Genomic DNA, 26,681 nt, shown 5'->3' on the forward strand with positions numbered 1-26,681 from the left:
GAAGTCAAAGCAGAAACTCAAGCAGTGCAGGAACCTGGAGGCAGGAGCTGATGCAGAGGCTATGGAGGGTGCTGCTTTCTGGCTTGTCCTTCTAGCTTGCTCACTCTGCTTTCTCACAGCACCCAGGACATCAGTGCAGGAATGACCCCACCTACAATGGACTGTGCCCTCCCCAACAATCACCAATCAAGGAAATTTTCTACTGGGGTGGTGGCCCATGACTTTAATCCTAGCACTCTGAAGGCAAAGGCAGGTGGATATCTTGGAATTTGAGGTCAGCCTGGTCTATAGAGTCCTACAAACCTGCCTACAGTCCAGTCTTATGGAGACATTTTTTAAATTAATGTTCTGTCTGCTCAGATGACTTTAGTTTGTGTCAAGTTAACATAAAACAGCACAGAGGGCTTCATGGAAGATATTACTTTTAAAAGATTCATTTTTATTTGATGTATGTGAATGTTTGCTTGCATGTATGTATATGCACATATGTACAGGGCCCTGAGAAGACAGAAGACAGAAGTGAGCATCAGATCCCCTGGAACTGGAGTTACACACAGTTTTTAACCAATAAGTGGGTGCTGGGAAACAAACCTGGGTCCTCTATAAGAATAACAAGTGCTCGTTGGAGGTGTGGCTTTTGTAGCTGGGATAATACTACTGCAAACTATGGCCACTGGGTACTCCCTGACTCCCTGTAGATGTAGAGTGTCATCTCATGTTCTTGGGTTCTAGGAGTAGCCCTACTGTGGGGATCTATGTACCTCAGCACGTTTCTCTGCCTTTTTGCCTTCAGTGCTACAGATCAAACTCATGGCTTTGTGCATGTTAGACAAGTGCTCTGCCATGAGCTGCAGGCAGAGGTCTGTGCACATCTGTTTTGTGCTTGTTTGCTCTGTGTGTGTGTGTGTGTGTGTGTGTGTGTGTGTGTGTGTGTGCCTGCATGTGTGTGTGGAGGTCAGATGTACATGTCACGTGTCTTCCTTAGTCACTTTCCACCTTGTTTTTTAAGACAGGGTCTCACTGAACCTGGAGCTCACTGATTGGGCTAGAGTGGCTGGCAGTGAGCCCCATGGACCTAGCTGTCCCTGCACCACTGTCCCAATGCTGGGGTAGCAGATGTTTTTACATGGGTGCTGGGGATCCAACCTCAAATCCTCATGCTTGTTCAACAAATACCTGTCCTACTGAGCCCCCTACCTCTCACAGCCCATCCATTAGAGTTCCAGAGAGTTCTGTGAGAGTGTAGGCTCTCCCCCTCAGCTCCACACTCTGTTCACGTCTACAGACTGTGGCAGGCATGCTTTAGGGCTCACTTTGTGCAGCTTTGGAGACTAAGGCCAAGGAGGAAAAAGTGTCCGGTCTCCTGGGGATTTCCCACCAGCCACACTGGTGGTTCAGATCCAGGGGGCATCTAAGGTCAGCCGGCCAGCGATGTTTGGGCAGGGCAGCAATAAGTTTTGTGATTTACCCTGGGCCAGGAGTGAGAATGAGAGCTCTTGACAGCAGAAAGAGCCTGATTGGCAGATAGGCTTCAGTCTGAGAAACTAGGAGGGTTGGGGTGGGGAGAGAAGGAGGTGCAGGATGAAGGGGCAACTCTTCTTCCTACCTTGGATCTTTGGCTTCTTATTGTTCAAAGAGAAGCAGGTGTAGAGACATGGGCCTGAAATCTCAGCAACAGGGAGACTGGCAGGAGGACAAGTCATTCAAATATAGTAAATGCTGGGCATGGTGGCATACACCTTTAATCCTAGCACTCAGGAGGAAGAAGCAGGTGGATCTCTGTGAGTTCCAGGCCAGCCTGGTCTAAAAAGGAAGTTCCACGGTAGTCAGGGCTACACAGAGAAACAGTCATGAAAAAAAAAAGGATATTATATATAATACATATAAAATTTAAAAATATACTTGAATATTTTAATTAAATGTAATTAAATTAATAAAATCTAATTTTAATTAAAAGTTAAATATAAAAAATTTAAATACATATTTAGAATATATGTGGGAGGACATATGTCTCATCCTCCTAGCAACAATAGATAAATTTATTAAAAATGTAGGGTGCGCTCAGCTGGTGCTTGGCTGTATGAAGGCAGGAAGTTTGAGGTGGTCGGCAGCAGGTGTCTGAACCTGCTGTGGTTTAGGTCAGTGTGCCGGGTTAGTATTGCTGAAGCTGAGACGATCTGCAGCACAGGTACAGGGAAATCCCTTTTAAAAAACAAGATCCATACCTCCAGGAAGAAGGAATAAACGTGTGAGTATCGAGATTACAAAGATGAGTCCAGATACAAAACTGTTGCAAGGTGCTGAGCAGTCACAAAATGATCCGGATGCAGGCAGTTCAAATCCTTGCCCAGCTGAGGGAAGCCCTAGGGAAATGGGTGACGGGACTAGAGTAGATCCACTTCCTCCAGTTCATTCGGCCTCTAAAGAAATCATAGAGCCCAAGGCACGCAAAAAGAAAGCTAGCAGCTTGCATAAATATTTCAGTGTTGTTTGGTGTAAAGCTTCCAAGAAAAACAAAAAAAGGGAAGGCGATGCTATTCTTATTGTCAGAGGAAGGTCCTTCACATTGAAAGATTTGGAAGGAGAATATATTGGAAGGGGCATTGGATATAAATTCGAAGAGCTTGAACATGTAGAAGGCCAAACACTGATGACTGATGGGAAAGAGATAGAAATCCTGGGCACAGTCTCTTCTGAGCACTTCAACAGTGGCAAGTGTTTTCAGTATGGAAGTAGAAAGTCCTGCTGTCCCCAGTGCTCAGGCTGCCGGGAAGTGCTTTTCTAACCCTTTCAAAAGTGTGTGACCATCAAGCCAAGCAAAGGGAAATAGATGGAACGACTGGCAAAACTGCAAACCGTGCCATGACCCGAACACACCAAATGCCCTGGGTATGCCGCGACCAGACAAGAGTCACCAGTGGGTGTTTAATAGGAACTGCTCTCCTATTGTGGATGTGGTGATAGGCCCTCCTCTAGTCCATCACCTCCGACCACATCAGAAAGACAGAATCATCTTCCTCTAGAGTGTATGATGAGAATGAGAGCAATTGGCCAATGTGGTGCTCTTCTTGCTGATAAAATGGGTTTAGGAAAACCGTTGCAGTGTATTTCGCTCATCTGGACCCTACAGTGTCAGGAACCCTATGGGGGCAAGCCAGTAATAAAGAAGACATTTATTGTTACCCTGGAAGCTTGGTGAATAATTGGAGAAAAGAATTTCAAAAATGGCTGGGAAGTGGAAGGATCAAGATATTCACTTTTGATCAGGGCCATAAAGTTGAGGGGTTTGTCAGCTCTACATTTCATTCTGTCCTTATCATCAGCTATGAAATGTTACTTCATTCCCTAGATCAAATTAAGACCATAACATTTGGCCTTCTGATCTGTGATGAGGGGTACCGTTTGAAGAACAGTAGTATCAAGACAACGGCAGCCCTTTCTAGCCTCTCTTGTGAGAAGGGAGTAATTCTCACTGATACCCCAGTTCAGAATGATTTGCAAAATTTTTTTGCATTAGTTGATTTTATTAATCCAGGAATATTAGGGTCTCTGTCCTCTTATAGAAAAATACATGAAGAACCCATCATTATGTCAAGAGAGCCTCCTTCTTCTGCGGAAGAAAGTTAGGGGAGAGAAGAGCAACTGAGCTCACGTGCTTCAGTGGACGTTTTATCCTTAGAAGAACTCAGGAAGTCATCAATAAATATCTCCCCCCTAAGATAGAGAACGTAGTCTTTTGCCAACCAGGAGCATTGCAGATTGAACTTTACTGAAAGCTCCTGAGTTCTCGGTCTGTCAGGTTCTGTCTGAAAGGACTACTGGAAAATAGCGCTCACCTCGTCTGCAGAGGAGCCCTAAAGAGCAGTGCAGTCACCCTTGCCTCTTGTTCAGCTCTGTGAAGGGTAAAGAGTTTAGCTCAAGTTGTGATGAAAATGAAGAAAGGAATCTGTGTCAAGGCTTGCTGACTGTTCCCTGCTGGCTGCAAACCTCTGCAGTTCTCTGAGAACAAGTCAGGAAAACTACAGGCGTTAGGAAGACTCCTACCAGTGCTCCCTGAACTTCGTCCCACTGAAAAGTGATGTTGGTATCCAGCTACAGACAAACCTTGAATATTTTAGAAGTTTGCAAGCATCATGGATATGCTTGTGTGAGACTTGATGGCCAAACACCAGTCTCTCAAAGGAAGCAAATTGTTGATAGTTTCAATAGTAAATACTGTACTGATTTTGTTTTTCTATTAAGTTCAAAAGCTGGTGGTGTGGGACTTAATCTTATTGGAGGATCTCACTTAGTTCTCTATGATATGGATTGGAACCCAGCTACTGACATCCAGGCTGTGTCTAGAGTATGGAAAGATGGTCAGAAACATCCTGTACATATTTACAGACTCCTGACTACAGGGACAATAGAGGAAAAGATGTATCAAAGGCAGGTCAGTAAGCAAGGCCTTCCTGGGGCCGTTGTAGACCTAACCAGATCTTCTGAGCATATCCAGTTTTCAGTGGAAGAGCTTGAAAACTTGTTCACATTACATGAAAATTCACAGTGTGTTACCCATGACCTGCCTGACTGTGAGTGCACAGGGGGAGAAGATCACACTGAAGATGTGTCGGAAGGCCCCCGTCGCCTCTAGACAGTGTCAGTTCGGCTCTCAGAAGTCTAACTCCTTGAGACCTCTGTCCATGTCACAGCTGAAGCAGTGGAAACATTTTTCTGGAGACCATTTAAATCTTCCAGACCCATTTCTTGAAAGAATAAGGGAAAATGTGTCGTTCTTTTTCCAGAATATAACCAACCGAGCTCCTGCAATCTAATGAAGGACTACTTCCTAAAATTCCTATGTTCCCCTTAAAAATTAATATAGGAATTAAATGTAATTTTGAAAATGAACAAAATTATTTAAATTATGATAGTGAACTTTGCCTTTTTAAATACAATAAAAGCTGATTTGTTTGCAAAAAATGTATATATATCATATTCTAAGATAAGTACTGTTCTATTGAACTACTTCCTCAGCCCAAGAATACACACACATACACACACACACACACAGAGAGAGAGAGAGAGAGAGAGAGAGAGAGAGAGAGAGAGAGAGAGAACAATAAACTCTGTACTACAGCCCAGATTGGCTATGCAGTTGAGGAAAACCTTGAATTTTCTTACCCTCCTGTTCTTTCCTTTTGAATGCTTAGATTACAGATGTGCATTCTATACCTGGCCTCATGTGGTGATGAAGATCAAACTTGGGGCTTTGGGCACCTTAGACAAAGAGTTCTACCAACTGAGCCAAATCCCCAGCCCCTAGAACAATATTCTTGTATCAGACTGGCTCGGCAAACTCGTTTACAAACCCTTTAGTTGTCTAAGCACAGCACTTTGTACAAAGCAACTCCAGGTTCACACAGACACTCTAGGATGTGTTTTGGGGGCTGGCAGCTGAGGAAGGGAGGAGCCTAGCAGGCTTTGGGCCATGGTCCCTCAGCACGCATCGTCCTTGGACTCCTTGTTCGCTCGCTTTCGGACCTTTCCTGGTCCAGGGGCCATCAGCTGTCCAGGGGAGGCTGGAGCCAGGTTCACCCAGCCTGGCCCCTGGGGCAGCAGGTGGCTCTCATTGAGTCTGATGACCCGGTAGTTCTCGTAGTGTACATTGTGGGTGATGTCCTTCAGGTCTTGGAGATGGGAGCTGAATGAGGGGAGGCAAGTCAGTCTGGGCCACAGTGGTCCCAGGACCCCTTTGCAGCCACCCGATCACAGGGGGCCCCACACCTCACCGGATGAGCAGATCTCTCAGGAGAAGAAACTCACAGTGCGCCATGTTTTCCACTGCAAGACATGGACCTAGCACAGCTCTGTACTCTCAGAGTACACAGCTGCTGCGCTATGGTACCTTCTGGGACCCACTATTGCCATGAGTCTCCTGTCTTCCCCCACTTCCTCTTTCTTGGTTCATTCAGTCACTCATTAATTCATTCATTGACATACTCATTCATTCATTATTGTATCCTTGGGGCTAGGTTCCTACAACTAGTTGCTAAACTAGTGAATCTATCCTTCGTTACAGATAACACTAGGACCGTTACACCAGAGACAAAATTCATGACTCTTTTTCTTTTTCTTTTTTTTTTTTTTTTTGAGCCCAGGTCTCATGAAGCTGAGGTTGGCCTCAAACTTGATCAGTAGCTGAGGATGACCTTGGACTTCTGATTCTCCTGCCTCCACCTCTCCTACGCTAGGAGTATGGATGTGCTACCATGCTTGGCTCCATATGTTTTTAATAATGGTGATAATACGGTAATAATAAATCAGGGAGCTGGCTGAGGTGGTCCAGGTTTGTAAACTCGGCACTTGAGAGGCTGAGGCAGAAGGAAATCCTATTTTCAGGCACTTCGTGGGGCTATGTTAAGTTTTGGCAAGTCATGGTTGCCTTCCAGGTTTGGGCAGATGCCAGAGGAGGCATGTGAAGGATGCCACGAATGTAGGGTATGCCCTGATTTCCAACCTCCTACTCATTGCATGCCTGCTATCTTCCCAAACTTGCCTTCGATGATGCCCCATTTGGTCTTCCGGCCCAGGACACATCTCCCATTCACTATGTGTTCTCGGTCAGCCCCAACCACAGCAAAAGGGATCTGTTCCTAAAAGAGAGAAAAAGAGAATCTGAGGCAGGAGATGGGCACATAAAACTAGGAAGTCCCAGGCTGGAGAGATGGCTCAGTAGTCAAGAGTACTGTCTGATCTTCCAGAGGACCTGAGTTCAATTCTCAGCACCTACATGGCAGCGTACAACTGACTGAAGTTTCAGTCTCAGAGGATCCAACATCCTCACACGGAAATACATGAAGGTAAAACACTAATACACATAAAATAAAAGTAAATAAATCATATTTTTAAAACCCTAGGAAGTCCCAAAACACCAGCTGGAGTTCATAGTACCCTCACTCCTTCTATTAAACAGATGCATAAATGGTGCTGACGTGGGCTGTTTAGCTCATGGTGAAGTGCCCACAAGGTTGGTTAAGTGTTGGCAGTATAGCCCACACATATGGTGGTGCTAGCAACTCCCACATGGATAACACAGTTTTGGACCCAGGTCATGGTGGTGCATGCATTGCATTGGGCACAGCATTGGGGAGACAGAGGCAGGAAGATCTCCATGAGTTTGAGGCCAGCCTGGTCTACATTGTGAGTTCCAAGACAGCCAGGGTTATGAAGATAGATCATGGCTCAAAAACAAACAAACCACATAACAACAAAAAACTCCCATAAGTAAGAGGTTACTTTAAAAATTAATTACATGTATCCATTTGTGTGTATGTGTGCACCCATGTATGTGTGTGGTACCTGCAAGCCATGAAACATTGTCACAGGACGATTTGGGCTGGTTATCTCCTGAGGGTGGAGCTCGGGTCATCTAGCTTGGCAAACACATTTATCCACTGAGCCATCTCACCAGCTTTGTCATAAACCTAAAATATATAGATCTTTTAAATGTATTATTGTAATTAAAAAATATTTTGCTTGAGACAGGGTCTTGCTGGGGCCCTGGTTGTTCTTTAACTTGCTATATAGACTAGGCTGGACTTGAACCTACAGAGATCTTCCTACCTCTACCTCCCAAGAACTGGGATTAAAAGTGTCTGCCACCATGACTGGCTTTGTTTTGGTTTTTTGTTTGTTTGTTTGTTTTTGAAATTATGTTTATGTATTTATTTTTAATTTTTAATTTTTTATATTTATTTATTTTACTTATATGAGTACACTGTAGCTGTCTTCAGACATACACCAGAAGAAGGCATCAGATCCCATTACAGATGGTTGTGAGCCACCATGTGAATATGAATGAATATTTGTTCATGTGTGTGCAAATCTATCTGTATGTGTGCATGTGCTTGTGAAGGCCAGTGGTCCACACTAACTGTCCTCCTCAGTTGCTCTCCACCTTATTGGGAACAGTGCCTCTCACAGAGGCTGGAACTCATAGATTCAGCTAGGCTGACTTTCCAGGTTCCTCCAGGAGTCTACCTGCCCCTCCCTCCACTGCCGGATTTGCAGGCTCTCACTCTGAGCACAGCTCTGACATGGACTCTGGGAACAGAAACTCAAGTCCTAGGTCCAGAGAACCAGCTCAGTGGTTAAGAGGACCCAGGTCCAGTTCACAGCATCCATAGTGGCTCTGTAACTGTCTGTAACTCTAGTTCTAAGAGATGCAACACCCTCTTCTGACCTCACAGGCACCAGGCGTGCACAGGCACACAGTGCTTACACTTACATGCAGGCAAACACCCATCTACTTAAAATCAATAAATCTAAAAAAAGAGTTGTTAAACTCAGGTCCTTGCACTTCTGCTGCAAACACATGACCAAGTGAATCATCTCTTGGTCCCCAAAGATAATTTTATACACTACTCTAACTAATAATCATATGCCAGAGAGTAAGCTCATAGTATGAAGCTTTCCACTTGTGGTTTCATATCAGTGCTTAACAGGTTTGGGATTTCAGAGAAGTTTAGATTTGGGAATATTTGGAGTACAGATGCTCAGCCTATATATTTACAATACTATTGCTCTTTTTGTTTGTTTGTTTTAGAGAGGGTCTCACTCCATAGAGGATAGCCTGGAACTTGTTATATAACCCCAGGCTAGCCTCGAACTCTTCATTAACTTTCCTGCCTCCGTCTTCTGAGCGCTGACATTACAGATGTGACCACGACCCAGGCTTGCAATTCTATACTGTTGCTAGTTATTACTACCTCCACTGTTAGGCATCTCATTAGTATAATGTCGAATTTAAAAAAAGGTAAACACAAATGAATCTGTTTTGTCATGTAAAGTTTAAGACAAACTAAACTCACCCACATGTTAGGAATATAGCTCTCTGGGGACAGCAGGTGACAAGAGTTTATGATTGCTGGCCATGTTCAATTTGTGTTGTCAGTGTTGTTGCCTGCCTGCCTTCCTTCCCTCTTTCCCTCCCTCCCTCCTTCCCTCCCTCCCTCCCTCCATTTTCTCTCTTTTATTTTAACACTATTAAATTGTGTAGTTGAAGCCAATTTTAAACTTCTTTTGATGCTCCTGCCTCAGTGTCCCCCATGCTGCAATTGCAGACCTGTACCACCAAGCCTGGTATGGTTTATATCTTAATCTGGGTGTGGTTACACAGATGTATTCACCTTGTGAGAACACATGGTTTGACACTTTAGTGTATGATGCTCCAATTTAAAACCATTTACAGAAACAATTTCTACCTAATTTTCATAAAATTTTGAAAGAAGACTGGGCCTGATGTTTGTCCCCGCTCAGAGATTCTCATGCTGTTCTTGTAATAGATCTCGGTGTCCATGGAATCCAGACAGAGACAGTGTGGAAATAAGAATGGATCAGAGTCTGGGAAGTACAGTCTATGTAAGCAAAACAGACTCTCTGGACAAGACTTCCTCCTGGGTTCTGTTCCCACTCAGCCTCAGCCAGATCCCTGCCAATGGGACTCATCACGTCTGGGTCACTTCCACCTGTCAATGTTTATGCCCCTAGACCAATTCCAGCCCGCTCTGTCTGTTACTGCCTTCCCTTTCACCCAGTCAAACAACATCCCGATAGAAATCTGAAATTAAAGACGTCTGCTCTACATGAAGGATTCTTCACACCTCATTAACTGGACGTGCTATGTTGGAACCTCAGCTCTAAAGGAGAAGAAGCTAAAGGCCTTAGAATCGCCACAGTGAATGCTCAGGGGCCATGTGTTAAGCACACACTCTTTCCTCAGGAGAGTACCTTAGAGCTTATTAATTTCTGTTTTAAACTTACTTATAGCACCTTGCTGTTCGATTTTTCTGGGTCTACCAAAAGACACGTTAGAAGTGGGTGGGTGAAATTCTCTCCTGGGGGTGTGTGTTAACCTGGCTTCGCTATGTTTGAGACATGTTCTGGATATATGTGGGTGTGAATCCGTGTAGGCAAGCACACACTTGGTGTCTGTGTATGCCATTGTGTTGGTTATAACAGACGTGTGTAAAATTGCTGTACACACTTTCGTCTTGTGTATCTGTCAGTTTTGTGTGTGTGGACTGTCTGGGTGGTATGTAAGGACATTTGTGAATGAGTTTGTCACTTTGTGAGTTTATGTAAGTGTGTGAAATGGGATGCAAAATATGCAAATGAGAACATACATGGTTGTGACTAAGGGGGGGGGAACATGAGAGAGCATTTCTGCCATTATTTATTTGTGCTAAACTGTAAACTTCCATGTGGATTTACAGAGGGAAATCTGAGAGCAAAGTTTTCAAGTCATATGGCTGAGTCATATGGAATTGCCTTTCTGTGGGCTAAAAACTGGTTAACTATTCAGTGATTTATGTCTGAGTCGACCTCATCAGTATGTGCACACACGCATACCCAAGTGCAAGTTAGTATATCCTCTGTATCACGTCAGCATCACAACTGAGAAGGAGATGAGCGTCACATGGTAGACCTAGGAAGCAGCTTAATGGGAGTCTTGAAGGAAAGAGAAGCTGTAGAAAGATGGACAGACTGCAACAGAAAGTTGCAACAGGGGAGTAGTGGGCAATGAGGTTCTGTGGAGAGTCGACAGAAGGTGGCTATCATCCTTGTAGCCATCTTGAGCCATATACCCTGTCAAGAGACTTGTTTTCAACAGCCTACAACAGCTGAGCACACTCTGATAACATCTTGTTTTAGATACCCAGGATTTTCCCTTGGGTGTATATGACTTAAAGGCGTGACATGAGAAGTCAGACTTATAAAAGGCAAGAGGCAGACAGAAGAAAGGGACAGGAAATCTTGGAACTTGGAGGCACTAGGGACTAGGAACTCAAGACTTGGGACTTGGACTAGGAATAAGAAACCTGGAAAGAGAGAAGAGAGATTGAGAATAAACAGGACTGAATCACACTCTGTCTGGTCTCCATTCTTTGAGTCCACCCTCACTCTCTCTCTCCTGTTGAACCCTGACCTGAGGACCAGAGCAGCAGTGCAAACTCTGACAATCCAGCTCCCAAAGCTTGGGGCAGTGCAGGTTCAAACATTTGGCAGAGTGGTCCCCAACAAGGTTCCAAGTTTCTTCCTCCAGGAAACCATTTCTGACCCCTGTTTTGCATCCATGGGTTCCAAGATTGCTTCTGTAACCCCTGGGAACTTCCTCTCCAATGGTCCTGGTCACAATGGAGTGTAATTGTTATTTCATTAGGCTGTCTCCTTCCCTAGGCAGCAAACTCCTGCAGAGGAAACGCCCTGCTTCTCCCTTGTTCATTCCTATTCCAGGCACAAGCCTTGCTGCAGGATACAAACTCAGCTCATATTTGCTGAGTTGAACCTGTAAGAGAAGATAAATTTTACTGAGGGACATTAAAGAATGCCTAAGTAAAGAGAGAAACTCTGTTCTTTGTCAAAAAGAAAAAAATTAAAATTACAGAAATGTCAGTGTGTGGGGTTATGGATTCCATTCCTAGCACACAAATCCTCAATGGATAAGTAAACAAACATCACTTCCTCTTCATCTACAAAGTCGATGCTATTATAAGCACAATCCCAAAAGGACACTGACAAGATGATTCTACGTTTTGCATGAAGAACAAACTTTCGATAATGGTTAGGATATGTCTGAAAAGGGACATGTTGGGGAAGCATATCAAGATATCAAGACACATTTTAACCCCTCCAAGGGTAGGTGAGGATTCATCATCTGTGTATTCAGCACCTGCATGGTCACGCTCCTCCTTGTCTGTCCTCTCTCAAGTACTGCTGCTCCTGAGCACGAGGCTCTGCCCCATCTACCGCATCTCCTCCCAGAGTTCCGGCTGTCGCCTCTGCTGCCTTGGCTCTTTCTAGTTTCCTCGCTTTTAATTCACCAACTCCAGTCTTTACACCAGCTACTGATCAATGTCATTTGTGTTGTTGTTGCTGTTGTTGTTGTTGCTGGTACCACATGTTGTCACCTATAGCCTAGATAAGGGGAGGTAGACAGGAGTGGTCAGCATCAGCCACAGGGAAGCCTCCCAAGTCTCTTCAGATGCTGCAGTTCTCTTGAGTGTACTTTGAAGATCTAACAGGAAGCCTGCCAGAGCCACTTGACGCTCACCCAGCCTTTGAGAGGCCCTGAGGAAACTCAATGGGTTCAGTAATGGCCTTGAAGTTACTGGTGCACAGGCTGTTTTGCTTCTCTTGGCCTGCTTAATCATTTGTCCCTGCAAACAAAAGACTGGCCAATCAGGAAACCGTCATGCCTGTCAGAAGAGGTTCGGAGGCATTAGGATACCACCTTAAATAGCTGGTAAAAGAAAAGGAAGCCACCCCATGTCATGGATAAGGAGCTATCCATCAGCTTTGGGATGGACAAAGGGAAAAGGCAAGGTTTGGAACAGCGTGTGTGGTTTTCCTTCTTTAATCTAAGAATATGTATATTGTGGTTCTGATCAAACAGACTCTGAGTTGTAGGATCTCTGAAGAGAAGGACTAGAGTTTGGAGATAATGGTATCGGATGGATACCTGTAATCAAACCTTGGGAGGTTGAGTCAGGATTGACACAAGTTCAAGGCCAGACTGGGCTACACATTGAGGCCCAGTTCCGCCCCCCCCCCCCCCAAAAAAAAAAATATAAAATCTGGTCGTGCTTGTAATCCCAGCTTCAAGAGGTGGAGGGAGGCAAGATGATCAGAAGTTCAAGGTGATCCTTAGCTATATAGTAAGTTCAGGCCAGCCTGGGCTACAGTAGCCCTGTCTCAACAACAACAACAACAACAACAACAAAACAATGGCAAAGCATTGGGGATATGCTTTTCATTGAACATAATTTTGGGTTTTTTATTTTTTTTTTCATTTTGTTTGTTTGTTTTTTGAGACAGGGTTTCTCTGCGTAACAGCTTTGGCTGTCCTGGAACTCCCTCTGTAGACCAAGCTGGCCTCAGACTCACAGAGATACACCAAACTTCTATTTCCCGAGTGCTGAGATTTAAGGCATCTTGCACAGTGATTGTTTAAAGAAAAAAACCCTAGTGTTTAAAAGAAAACAATAAGAAATAAAGATGTTTTAAACAAACAGTAAGTCAGGACGGCAAAGAGCAGACTTTTGATTTTTGTGCTATATCTTAGGAGATCAAAAGAAACAGCAGCAGGCAACAGACTGCTCCTCATTCAGGAAACAGTGAAATGCAATTCAGTTCAGACCTTCTAACGTGACCAGGAAGACTTTGGACTTCAGTGTGTGAAGCAGAGGAGGCATGAGACCAAACCACCACTGCAAAAACCTCTGGAAAAGATGCCCATGTCCAGCTTGCATTTGAGAGAACAGATTGCTCAGCGCTGGCTATTACAGAAGGAGAACCAACCTAATAAACTCATGAAACCAGGGAAGCAAAACCATTTCCTTGTGCAGTTGCAAACCAGACAGCAGTTTTTTCCCAGCTTCTGCCAGAAGGGAGTGGAAGCCTGGGACCTCTGCTGGCTTCCTGTGGAGACCACATCAAGGGGGCATTGAACTGCTGCTTCAGACTACTGGGCACCAGAAACTAGAGGGGTGCTCCAAAAGAACAAGGGCAAGGATTTTAGAAAAGTGCTCGAATTCTGGTCACATTGGACACATGCCAAGATACTGCCATAAGAACAGAAAGTCTTAGGGCAGTGGTTCTCAACCTGTGGGTCACAACGCCTTTGGGGTTGTATAGCTGATATTTACATTATGGTTTATACCAGTAGTGAAATTACAGTTATGAAGTAGAAACAAAAATAATTTTAGGGTTAGGGTCACTACAACACGAGGTATTATATGAAAAAGTCATAGCTTAGGAAACTTGAGAACCAGTGTCTTAGAAGCTGAGAAATATCCTCAAGCCAGGCACCGACCCCAGCGTTCCCCCTGCAGCGGAGTCGAGCTTCACAATAGAAAGCATATTAGGTTGGTATGAAGCTTCCTGACTCTCAGGGGATTGTTCAAATGCATAACCATGTGTTGTCAAGAAGAGGAAAATAGATTCAGTCATGTGTGGGTGGGCTATTTCAAGGCATTTAGGGGACAGGCCTGAGAGACCAGGGGCACTTTGGTGAAAGTAATGTAAGGAGAGTAAAATTTTTGACTAAAAGTATTTAATAAAGGCATCACAATCTCAAGAGCCCCACTGAACTCTCATGACTGGTGATTTTTTTTTCAGGGCTATAGAAATGACAAACAAGATGGCCCTTAGGGGGAAAAAGGACAGGTGGAGAAAATATAGCTCAAGCAGCAATAAAAAATGGCATAGACACATCTCTGCCCCTGAAGCTGGATCTCAGAGCAACCGTTTCCAGCACACTGGCTGTTGTCCAGGAGCCCTGGGGACAAGGAAGTTCCCATTAGAGACGCTGCAATGTGACTTGCTTTCTGTGACATTGTGGCCACTCATACCTTGGCACTTTTCTGGTCCCCATTTTATCAGCACTGTCTGGACATCAGCAAACTGGCAGGTGGCTTCACATTTGCTTTAGCCGTGGCAGAGAGCCAGCTAGTCAGAGCTTATCTAGTCAGAGCCTGCAGACTTGAGGATGTCACCCAGTGGATATACTCTGTCTTGAATATGACAAAGCAACCTCTATAGAGTCCCCCATTGCTCAGTGTTAAGGCTTTCAGACACACACTATAAATAACTAAAATCTGGTATCAGCCTTAGAGTCTTGCAAAGAGAATTGTACTCTCCAGATTGTATAAATAGGTTGTGTAGCTGTGGAAGGACAGGGGATGGCCTACATTGATATGTTTTACCTTTTGTAAAGCACCACAAATATTTGACAGGGTTGGGGAGGGAAAGAGTAGGAACAGGGAGGAGACAAAGAATCAAGAGGAAGGGTTGAATGTGATGAAATTTGCATGTCTTTAAAATATTTGTTTTTCTGACTTTATTTAATAGAGTGTGACTCCACACAAAGACTGGGGACCATGGAACTCAAGTTCACCTTCAAGCTAGATCAGATCCTTGGATGCAGTTGGGATTAAAATCCAGAGGCAGGGCTAAAGAGAAACATACAAGTTCAGTAGGAAACATACAAGCCTAAGGACCTGAGTTTGGATCCCTAAAACCCAAAGTTAGACTCAGTAGCCTGGAAACTACACTCTCAGCAATATGGGAGTTGGAGAGAAGAGAATCTCTCTCAATTCATGGACCAGCTGGCCTGGTGCATGCAATAGCAAGGAGAGACCCCTCCTCAATGTGGAGAGTGGGGACCAACATGGAAATGTCCCCTGACCTCCTCATGACACACGAGCACTCTCACTGATAAACACACACAGCTCTTGCATGCTCATATGCGTGCAAACACATACACACACAGACATACAACACACATCATACATGTACCTTCACAGAGATTCTTTATAAGTTAGAAGCAATATTTTACATTTTAAAAATACTTATTGAATGAGTAAAGAATAAGTGGAATATTACTGAGAACCAAGCGGGGAGAGGAAAACAGATGAGAAACAGGCAGTGAATGTATTGAAAGAATAATTACGGTTTCATAGCAGTATAGTACCAAGTGGGCAAGTCACCTGGGAAGAGGAGAGACTGGAAAAGGACTGAGATCAACAAGAACAGCTGAGGAAAAGTAAGAAGTAACTTTATGCATAGGCTAGCAAGCATGTTAGTGCGCCACTCTCTGAACGCTTAACTCCATGTCGACCAAACAGAGCCTTCGGTTTTCACTCAGCAAACACATAAGTCAATATCTATTTACTTGGGAGGAACTATAGTGGGTGCTAAAAATCAGTTGTAAATAATGTACAGTATGTGATGATGTGAACACTAAGGCACAACGAAACATGATTTGATGGCCAAAGTTACTGTTTTTATAAATAAAACCTTATAAAAACACAAACATAACCATTCATGTATACATGTCTATGATTTTAAAGTGTTAATTGATTGAGGTATAATTCACATGCCATGGATTCGCTCATTAAAGCTCACACTTCGGGGTTTTCAGTGTAGGCAGAGGTCTGTAGCCATCATTCACATCTAATATTATAACATGGTCGTTATTTCTCAAAGAAACTGTATACCCATTTGTCAGAACATGGTCCAGGAATGGAGCTGGGTGAGGAGAATTCTGAGTGTTTTGAGGGAAAAAAAACCATCAACAAACCAAAACCTCCAAGAAACAGGACAAGAGTCTTGTGACCTCAGCTTCTTCAGAACATAGAATTGTTCCTGGATTATGTTTCTGTGCTCCTTTCCCAGGAGTAGCGGATAGGAATGAGTTTACTGCAGATTATTCACTACAACTGGGTATTGTTATTTGTTTATATGCCTCTATGGAAAAACACGTTTTGCCATGTTTGGCCAGCTTGCCCTTGATTCTATGCTTTACTCATGTGACTTGTCTTAAACACTCAGAGTATAAATTGTCTGATGCTCAGAGTAAAGTTGGCTACTGAACGAGACTTTAGTCTGCCTCATTCTCTACCTCCTCGAGAGCGGTTAACACCCACTAACAGTCACTCCCATTTTCTTCTACAGTTTCCCAGTCCCTGGGATGCACTGATGTGCCTTTTGTGTGTGCAGATTCACCTATTTTGGATGTTTCCCAGGAGCAGAACCTAGGCTGTCCACTTTTGATGTTAACCCTTTTCACTTAGCCTATGGGTTTCAAGGTCCATCTTCTGTGCCGCACACATCAGTGCTTCTTGTCGTGGTTCTAGGTCCTCTTCTATAGTATATTGCAATTGGATTGTAGCAACTAAAATATATAATGAGTGTTATTTTGAAAAGCTTTGTGCTCCACAGTCTAAAGAGAAAATAAAGGACATTTTAGGGCCTTGAATTGGAGAAGAGTTTGTAGATCAGCAAGTTCTCTATCTCCCTTAATCCTGGAATCACCCCCTTAGCTTTCCTGCTGGAGTTTTCTCCTGCTGAGAGAAGACCATCTAACCTCTCAGAAAACACTAAGAAAGGACACGTTCCTGATGCAGACGTGTAGAGACAGCAGAGGGAAAGGGTAGGATTGGGGGTCTATTAGTTAGGTTTTGGTTGCCGTGATAAAGCCCTGTGCCCAAGGCAACGTATAGAAGGAAGAGTTTATTTGGGCTTACAGTTCCAAAGGACAGAGAGTCCCTCATGATGGGCTGCGTACTGGCAAGCGGTGGGCAGGGCCGCAGGAACAGAAAACCAAGAGCTCCCATCTTTAACCAAAAACACAAAACAGAGAGCGTGATCTGCTAGTTATGTGAGCCTTTTAATCTCAATGTCCCGCCCCCATGATGTACTTCCTTCAGAAAGGCTGTACCACCTAAACCTCCCTCAAACAGTACCACCAACAGGGAACAAAGTGTTCAAATGTGTGAGCCTGTGGGGGAGGGACAGTTTCATTCAGACCACTGCAGGGGCATGGAACAATCCCTTAGAGTTTAGAAAGCTAGTTTTTTTTTTTTTAAATTGGTTTTTTCGAGACAGGGTTTTTCTGTGTAGTCCTGGATGTCCTGATACTCACTCTGTAGACCAGGCTGGCCTTGAACTCAGAAATCCGTCTGCCTCTGCCTCCCAAGTGCTGGGATTAAAGGTGTGCACCACCACTGCCCAGCAGAAAGCTAGTTCTTTAAAAAAAATAAAATAGAATAAAGTTTGATATGATGGTTAAAAATTCAAAAGGAAGATATGATAAAAGGAAAAACATCTCTGTATTTTTGAGTTGTAAGACAGAAAAATAGTTAAGGCATCTTTACTATCCAAAATGATTGGCAGATCCAATCTAATTCCAACAAAGTCTGAAGAATTGAGTGTGGTGTGTGATGTGTGTGTGAGTGTGTGTGTGTGTGTGTGTGTGTGTGTGTGTGTGTGTGATCTTAAAAGAGCAAAGTTGCGAGTCTCGTTCTTAAGTGAAAACTTATTGAAAGCTACAGTAATAAGAGTGCGCTATCAGTGTAAGGACAGATATATAGCCACAGAAGAGGAACAGAGAGCCCAGAAATAAATTGTCACATATATTGTCAAACAACCTTCAATGGGAGTACCAAGACTCTCCAGTGGAGCACAGTCTTTGTGACCAATGATACTTGGAAGATGGCTATCTGCACACAAAAGAATGGGCCTAGACTGTTAGCTAACACCACATACAACGATTAATTCAAGATGTGTCAGAGAACCAAAGGCCAAAACTGTAAAATCTAGGCTGGCCTTAAACGTGCCACCATCTTACCTTGACCTTCTGAGGACCATGAATATAGGCTTGTGCCACCATGCCCAGATTAAGCAATACTTTAAATAAAGCTGTAGACCTAGAGTCATCACGCTCTCTGTTTGGGAAGGATTAGGAGGTGTGGCTTGGCTGGAGGAGGTGTGTCAATGGAGGTGGGCTTTGAGGTTTCAGAACCCACACCATTCCTAGTTCTCTCTCTCCCTCATATACATATATATAACACAATACATATATATACATATGTATATATCATATACACATGTATATGAGAAAGAAATATGTGTATACATGTATATGTATACATATATGCATATAAACACATACCTATATACATATATTTACACATATACATATATGTGTGTGTGTCTACATATACTGCATCTAGAGCAAATCTCCTCTTCTAACACAGCTTCAATAAACAGTTATCAAATATAACAGATGGCCAATGATAGCTCCTACAACATGATGCTGTCCTGTGCCAAGACAGAACTTAATTCTTAAAATCTCCTTTCCAGACAGACTCAGATTTCTGACTGGGACTGAACCAGGACAACTTGGACATACAGTCACTTCTGTGGTAAAATTATCCATGCCTCTTATTCCATGGGCGTTCCCATCTGACAGAAAATATGAATTTGGATGTATGGTATGCATGATACCATGTTACCAATTACAGGACCTATAATTACAACATCCTTTATAGTCATGGTCCATGCTTCCTTTCAAAGTAATATCAAACGGACTGCTGGGCTGATGGAGAAAGACTGTCTTCACAGAGGCGAAGCACACACTCTGGTTCTCTTGCTCTCTCCCTCTTCCTTCCCAGGCTTCACTCTCCTGCTCTGCTCCTCTTCCTCCTACTCTTTCTTCCCTTTTCTGTGTGTGCCTCCACAGTTTGAGTCACAGGCTGCCTCCAATCTTGAAGGCGTGATCATTAGTCAGGGATGTGGGCACAGCCTTCCTCTGGCTGGCTGGGGACATCTGGGGAGCTCACAGGGAAAGAGTTCAAGCAGCTGGCACAACCTGTGTGCTTCAGAGTTGTGGAGATCAAAGGCAGTGATGCAAGTGGCAGCAGTGACCAAGCCAGAATTGGCACTGGCTGCTGATGCAGATGCTGATGCAGATGCTGATGCAGAAGCTGATGTAGATGCTGCTGCTGCTGGTGGTTATGCAGGGAGGGAGGAGCAGCAGCCATCCGGAGACTCAGAATGTGCCTGCACTAAGCAGGCAGATGAATGGAACAGCTGCGAGCCTAATGACATCCTCAGGGTGTCACCAGAGACAGGCAGGATATAAAGGGCCAATTCACCACCTGCAGCACCCATACCGACCTTCATCTCCCCTCCTCTCTGTCTCAGTTCTCTGTGCCCCGCCACCCCTGGTTAAGGAGCTCCCTGGCCCTTCTTAACATCGGAAGTGAGGGAGTACTCTGGAATCCCTTTGCTCACATTGTATCAAGGAAGGTCTCAGAGGAGACATCGTCGGACTGCTCTGAATCCTTCAGCACAAAGGCGATGGGGAGACTTTGGTTTCTCCTGGGCTCGGAGCTTCACTCCTGGTTGCCTTGGGGCAGACTTTTGAAACTTAGGTCTGTCGTCTTTTGCATCTTCTTTAACTAACAGTCCACGTCAGAACTGGGAGTAAAGGGGACACAGGGCTGGGATTGGGGCTCAGTTGATAAAGTGTTTGTCTAGTACATAAGAAGCTCTGGGTTGGATCCTGCCAGAGCTGGGCATGGTGCTGGGCATAGCTGTGTGGGCTACGAGAATCCATATCTTTTTGTTATTTGGGGGGTTTTGTTGTTGTTGTTATTGTTTTGGTTTCTTGAGACAAGGTTGTTCTATATAGCCTTGGCTGTCCTAGAACTTGAGCTGTAGACCAGGCTGCTCTTGAATTCAGGGATCCTCCTGTCTCTGCCTCCAGAGTGCTGGGATTAAAGGCATGTCCCCCTTCAACCCCAAGCTTCTTATTGTTTTGAGGCAGAGGCTCACTATTTAGCTCTGACTGTCCTGGGACTCATTATACAGACCAGGCTGTCCTCAAACTCACAGAGTGTCTCTGACTTCAGAGTGCTGGGATTAAAGGTGTGAACCACTATGCCCAATGAGATACTATCTTTTAAAAAAAAAAAGTGTGGTGGTTGTTGTGGGGGGTGGTAGTGGTGGTCCTTGTGATGGTAGTGGTGTCTGCAAGACCTGGAAAGGTGTGGCCTCTTACAGTTGCTAGAGCTGTAACTCCAGGTTACAGGATGGACTCTAGAAATGGTCTGAGGAAATAAACTCTCCTTATTTCCTTCCATATGTCTGCATCATTCAGAGGCAGAGTTCTGCCTCTTCCTTAGGGATGGAAACCTGTGGCAAGAGTTTGAAAAATGGAAGTCCAAGCTTTTAGGACCTAGGGGAGGAAGGTGAATGTGACCATCTCTCCACCCAAACACAGAGACCTAAAGGCTGGACTCTTAGAACAGTCAGTGAAATTGCATAGTAACTGCGGTTTATCCAGCTGTCCCCCGCTTTTCCATGTCTGGCCCCATCTTTTTGCACTGCTTTCCTTGTCAGATTTACTTTGCCCAGGGAAGTCTGTGCTCTATGTACTCCCGGCCAGAGACAGCAGCTCCAGGACCAGACCTTACGAGCATGAGCTCATATTGTCAAAAGCCTTCTTTGTCTTTCCATACTTCCCAACTTTGGTTCCCATGGGTCGGTTCCTCTCAGCTAGTGGTTAGGAGAAAAGTGTCTAATTAAGCTAATTCAAATTACAGCCATGAAAACTACTCTCCTTAAAGAGCTTGGCCATTTCCCCTCCTAAAAAAATCCCCATGCAGGATACTTAGCTGGGCTAGCAGGGCACAATCCTGTCCGACCCACTTCTCTCTCTGACAGGGTCTCGCTCTAGTCTGATTTACTTTGGAACTTGCTTGTAGAAGATGGTCCAGACTTTTTCTTAGTTCTTAAAATATCTTCCTACCTCTGCATCCAGGTGCAGGGTGGCGCTAAGGGCTGTACACCATCACAGCCCACCAAAAATGTGGTACATATTACTTACTACCATACATCAGTAAGACATGATATAAAACTTTAGGAGAAGTCTAGAATCTATCCTGATTAAGGGTGCTCATAAGGTCACCTGACTCTGTAAACTCAGGGGCTGTTGAACAGGTTTAACCACTACCATAGGTAACCACTACCCCTCCCTCTCCTCATGAGTCTGAATGTCCAGGGCCAGAAGTCGATTGCTGTGAACCTCAGAAGAAAGCAGATGTGGTGGCCATGTGTGTTGAGGAGGGGTTTAGTGGACCGTGGGAACAAGTGACAACCCTGGCTATTTACCATTCTCAGCATGCTTCCTGAGTCTGGTTTGCTCCTTTGGAAGAGACTCAAGAGTCATGAAGATAAGCATGGAGCCCCAAATATATTCTCTCCTCCATCTAAGGCAGGTAAGAGACAGCCTAGACAGACTCTGTCTTCCTGGCTGGCACCAGAGTTCTGGGTAGAGGTGGGGAGTGCTGGAGATGAAATTGAGGGCTCCAGAGATGGTGTGGGTGCAAGCCTCTACACGTTTTTCAAGGAGCAAGAAAGAAGCCAGGTAAAGACATGATGGTGCACATCCTTAGTCCTAGAACTTGGGAGGCTGAGGCAGGAGGATCTCCAGATGGAGGTCAGTTTGGGGTATATGGTATGACTGGAGGCCAGCCTGAGATAGAAGGCAAAACTGTCTCAAAAGCTTAAACTTTTTTTATTACATGTATGTATGTATGTATGTATGTATGTATGTATGATGTATGCAGTATATAGGTACGTGGGTGTATGTGAGCACAGCAGCATACTATAGTGGGCATGGAGACAAATTGAAAGAGCAAGTTCAGTTCTCTTCTTCCACAATGTGGGTCCCAGATATTGAACTCAGGTTGTCAGGCTTAGCAGCAAGAGCCTTTTAGACAGAGCCCTCTTGCTGGCCTAAATCAATCTATCTATCTATCTATCTATCTATCTATCTATCTATCTATCTATCTATATTTTAAACAAAAGATCAAATGAAAACAAAATTTTGATCCAATTCTGTTTGCTTGCTTAACCAAGTACAGAATGTTCTAGAATGCTTATAAGATTCTGTCTGCTTTAAAGGTAAGAAGGATGGGATTTGTTGACTTAAGGTATTTCCCAGGTGTTTGGGTTTGGATGTTTAAATAATGTCATTAGTTCTATGGGTTACTCTGCCCTTAAATGGGCTTCATTTCAGACAAGTTCTCACTAGGCCTCAGAGGAGACGATGTGTGAACGGAAGCTTAAGGCCAGGAGAGTCAGATGAGGTTGGAAGGTGTGCATTCAGGGGTTGGTGGGGTAGAGACTTTAAGGGGTGCACACGGAGATGAGGCTGAACTGGTAGGAAGGAACCCAATTGCAGAGTCCAGTGACAGGCTTGTAGATCCCAGTGTGTCCCTGAAGGATCTGAGCAGAGCGTGAACATGTCCAGATCTGCAATTGCACTCTGGCAGCAGACTGACTGTGGGGAACCCAAGTGGAGGCAGGAAGAAGTCAGAAGTGTGCTGCAGGAGAGTGCCTTTTATTGACCAGTTAACTTGGGAGCAAGGTCTGCACAACAAAAGCTGCTGTATGTGAGAATTCACTCTTGGGTCAACCAGATCTAGGGCTACAGAATTTAGCAGTTGAATACATAGTAGCACCAAACCAAGCCCAACACAGCAGGACCCACCTGAAGTGAAGTTAGTAAAGATTATAGTGGCTCATAGTGGCAGAAATCTTTTTAGTCTTACTCTTTGTTCGTTCTTTGTGAACTTCACATCATGCACCCCAATCCCATTCATCTCCTGCCTCCTTCACCTGTCCATCACCCTTGCAACCTCCCCCCAACAGAGAAAAAGAAATCTCATTGTGGAAGCTGTAGTGTGTCAAAGTGTGTCCCTTAGTCTACACTTTTGTCCACATGTCTTTGCTTGCAAACGTTCCTTGCAATGAGTCCTTTGTTCGTCACAAGGCCTTCTTTGGCTTCTGCTACACCATCAGTACTGGAACCTCACTGAGACTCCTCTGGGATGTCCTGTTGTGACCCTGTGTCATGGAGATCCTGCAGCTTTGGATCTGCAGGACCATCCCTTATACACTACAGCAATTCATGGATGGGATAGACGTTGGAGTGCACCAATTCAAAGCCCTGTCTGGGCCTAAGAGGTATCTGAGCTGGTCAGCCTGCTGACTCTCCTGTACCAGAGCAAGTTTTCTTGCCCCTATCCTGGCTGGCACATCCAATGTAGCAGAAAAAAATTTAAAAATTTATTTATTTTATGTATATGAGTACTCTATACATTTCAGAAAAGGGCATCAGATCCCATCTCATAACCATTACAGATGGTTATGAGCCATCATGTGGTTGCTGTGTATTGGACTCAGAATCTCTGAAAGAACAGCCAGTGCTCTTAACTGCTGAGCCATCTTCTCTTCAGCCCTGTAGCAGAAATCTTCCCAAGCTTAATTGACCCCCTTGAGAGGTCAGGAGCTTACCTGCCAAATCAGAACCTAAAGTGCTAGAGTTTGCTCCTGGCTCCACATGGAGCAGCCAGGAGGAAGGGAGTTAGCACCCCTGGGGCTCTTCCTTGGAAACAAAATGCTGGAGCAGGCATGCTCTGAGGAACCTTTTCTAGGCTTCTGGTCCTGGTCATCTCTCTTCACTAATGTCACTGACAGCCACCTGAGCTAAGTGATGATGAGATTTTTCACGTCTGCCTTTCCAGTCTTTCAGGCTCAATTTCGTTTCCATCTCTTCCTGGACAGTCTCTCTTGAGAGGCCATTCTTGGCCCGACAAGGCCTTCACTGAACACTCACTTTAGACGCTGCAGCTGTTGTTGGTCCTGCCAGTTCCTGACCTGTCTGCCCTTGACTTCCTGAGAGCTTCTTCCCAGACTCTTGGCTATTGCTTTCTATTAATAACTCTTTTGAGTTTTATGTTATAAAGCTAGCACATTTTTAATGTTACAAAAATTTAGAAACTATGTGGAAGAAAAATCTTTATCTTAGTCACAATTCCATTATTTTATTAGCAGCCACCATTAACATTTCTTTGAATGGGTATGGAGCTCTGTGTGTGCTGACCAGTGGACTCTCCTCACACACATGACGAGAGTACTATGATTGTTTTTACTCAATAACATAGCTCAAGCACTCTTTTATGGAGGAATGGGACAGATTGCTGCCCTTCTGTCATTTTTTGATTGATTGATTGAGTGTGTGTGTGTGTGTGTGTGTGTGTGTGTGTGTGTGTGTGTGTGTCTGTGTTGGTATTTTTGATCCTGAGAATTGAACCTAGGCCCTCACACATACTGGGTAAATACCTTAACCCTGAGCCATGACTCCAACTGATAATTTTTTTTCACAGAATTTTACAAGATTTGGATGTCATTATGGTATTCATGTTATATAGCCTTCAATATTTTAAACATATTAAACACTGGATAAACATAGCATTAAAATGAAATACAGGGGAGACTGGAGAAATGGCTTAACAATTGAGAGCAATGGTTCTTCTAGTGGACCTGGGTTGGGTTCCCAGCATCCATGTGGTGACTTTGACTTAACACCATGTGTAACTCCAGTTCTGGGAGATCTTGCCCTCTTCTGGCCTTTGAGGGCTCCTGCATGTATGTGGTGCATGTAAAGTCATGCTAGCACACACACATGCACATAAAAATAAACCCAAGTTGAAATTGAAATACAAAAATGTGTTTATCACTATTTGTGAGTCTTTATAATTGAAAAAAATCAAGATTTTTTTCTTTTGTAAAAGAATTTCCCCAAATAACCAGTAATACTTTGTCTACACTGTCATACTTTGATGGAAGGCTGGGCAGGTCCACTTTGTGGTGCTGGTGGGACTCAGAGTATGTATGAGTAAGAGGACCATAAGAGAGAGCCAAGTGGAGAAAAATGAACCAAAAGTAATGGGGGCTTGGCCACATGTGCAACTCCTTTAAGCCTTCTCCTCTTCTCCCTCCTCCTCCTCCTCCTCCTCCTCCTCCCCCTCCTCTTCTTCTTCTTCCTCCTCCTCCTCCCCCTCCTCTTCCTCCTCCCCCTCCTCCCTCCTCCTCCTCCTCCTCCTCCTCCTCCTCCTCCTCCTCTTCTTCTTCTTCTTCTTCTTCTTCTTCTTCTTCTTCTTCTTCTTCTTCTTCTTCTTCTTCTTCTTCTTTGTTGTCTTCTTTTTTGCTAATGCTAAATAAGCAAGTGTGGTTTTAATATTTTGTTCTGGTGGAGCAGACAGAGAGCACACAAAGAAGGGGGCACACAGCAGAGACAATCACTCAGGAGGGAGCATTCTAGGACCTTTAAAAACAAAACCCAGTACTAATTATAATCATTTTTCAATATCATTAAATTAATGCAAAAGCATAGTTAACACTTGACAGACAGGTATTTTTAAATACTTCCAAGATGAATCTTACCATCTGCTTATTCCAGCTTCTAATAATTTGATCCAAAAAAGTTCAAACCACTTAATTCACCTTCATAGCTCCCTGGGAAGATAAGAGAAAGTACCAGTCTCCTTGTGATGACTTCCTCCTGTATGTATGTCCACACAGTTATTTATAAACTCCACTTGACAGAAAATGAATCTGGCTTATTAGCTAACTAACCTCTATGAACTTGATTTTAACCTTTACTACTGGGTCTATCTTTGCTTGAAATTTCTGCTTATATACTCCTTGTTTTTCTACATTTTTCCAGATGTACATATTCCAACAATCGTCACACTTACTCTTTTTTAAGCATATGTATATATGGCTATTTATTAGTCATTCTATCATTATGCTATAATTTACTTAATCATTTTCTCTTTATTTGAGAGCTCTGGGCATTGCATCTAAGGTATTCAAATATTGTAAATAATACCACAAATTCGTTATTGTACAAATAAGGATTTTTTTTTCTCTTGAAATCTATTTTCAACCCACTGATGCTGGCTTTCAGTTGCAATATTTCAACTTTTTCATCTTCTAGGTAGACAATGGAGCCACTAAGATGTTTGAATTTGCCTTCATCTGTTTTCATTGGTTTGTATTTAGTCATATTTCATATTTTCTAACATGAAACTACCCTTGTCCCTGGCCATTTGACAAATAGCCAAGGCTTGCCCCCATAAAATGTGGTGAACTCTATTTTAAGGAATATAAGCCATCATAGGCTACCTCTGTCATGAATAAATCATCTTTACTTTCTGTGGTCTTTATTCTTGGAATGATTCAATTATGTTATTGTATCTGGTGTATCCTGAAACGTTTCAGAAGGAAAGTAGCAGAACTCACCTTGTGAACTCTTCACAATGGGTTCCATGGCCTCTGGAAACTTCCACCTCAGCTCCACAATCCCTGCCACCTGAGGTTTTATTCTCAGGGTGAGAAGAAAGCCTATGGCTTATGGCCAAGGTGGCACCTGAGATAGCCCTTTGGGAGCACACTGGTTTTCTCCTTCACTGTTTGCTTTAAAATAGTCATCATTTAAA

The 26,681-nt window shown here is 43.8% G+C and overlaps 1 long non-coding RNA gene and 1 pseudogene across 1 annotated transcript; one reads left to right on the forward strand and one right to left on the reverse strand.

The window, feature by feature from the left end:
- The first annotated feature begins 2,254 nt into the window (after window positions 1-2,254).
- Window positions 2,255-4,819, forward strand: LOC117710376 (DNA repair and recombination protein RAD54B pseudogene; annotated as a pseudogene).
- Window positions 4,820-5,503: 684 nt separating this feature from the next.
- LOC143442546 (uncharacterized) lies at window positions 5,504-6,636 on the reverse strand. The gene is made up of 3 exons (XR_013110795.1): window positions 6,539-6,636; window positions 5,772-5,823; window positions 5,504-5,683 (listed from the first exon to the last, which is right to left on the reverse strand). It is a non-coding gene; the product is annotated as an uncharacterized LOC143442546 (long non-coding RNA).
- Window positions 6,637-26,681: the final 20,045 nt, after the last annotated feature.

This window comes from Arvicanthis niloticus, chromosome 6 (assembly GCF_011762505.2).
Source record: "Arvicanthis niloticus isolate mArvNil1 chromosome 6, mArvNil1.pat.X, whole genome shotgun sequence".
NCBI lineage: Eukaryota > Metazoa > Chordata > Mammalia > Rodentia > Muridae > Arvicanthis > Arvicanthis niloticus.